Raw genomic sequence first — 401 nt, 5'->3', positions numbered from 1 at the left:
AAAAAAAAAATAGAATTGTCAAGGCGTATCTATAGGTTGTGATACTGCATTACAACAGTAATTTTCAGAGTTCTCCAGAAAAATAGAGCAATGCTTCCACTGAGAATGGAGAGATGTTGCCCCTGTCAAAGAAGACTCATCAGAATTTAGGGGCTCAATGTCCCCAGCTTCAGCAGAGTCTTTCCACACATTTTCATTCCAAATTTCAGGATCCTTTTCCTATCCCAATCAATGACCTCATTTTAACAGTAGATACCCAGTAAGGCTGGGAATTCACTTGCCTTGTAATTTAGCCAGTCACAAGAAGAGATTGTCTTTGATTTTCAGCAATCTTAGTCCTGTGGCTAGAGAAGACAGGGTCTCCTTCAGAGCACATGTAGAAAATTTCAGGTCATGCATGC

This window comes from Galeopterus variegatus, unplaced genomic scaffold, assembly GCF_000696425.1.
Source record: "Galeopterus variegatus unplaced genomic scaffold, G_variegatus-3.0.2 Scaffold6118, whole genome shotgun sequence".
NCBI lineage: Eukaryota > Metazoa > Chordata > Mammalia > Dermoptera > Cynocephalidae > Galeopterus > Galeopterus variegatus.
The sequence above is the reverse complement of the archived record's forward strand: the minus strand, read 5'-3'. Positions refer to the sequence as shown.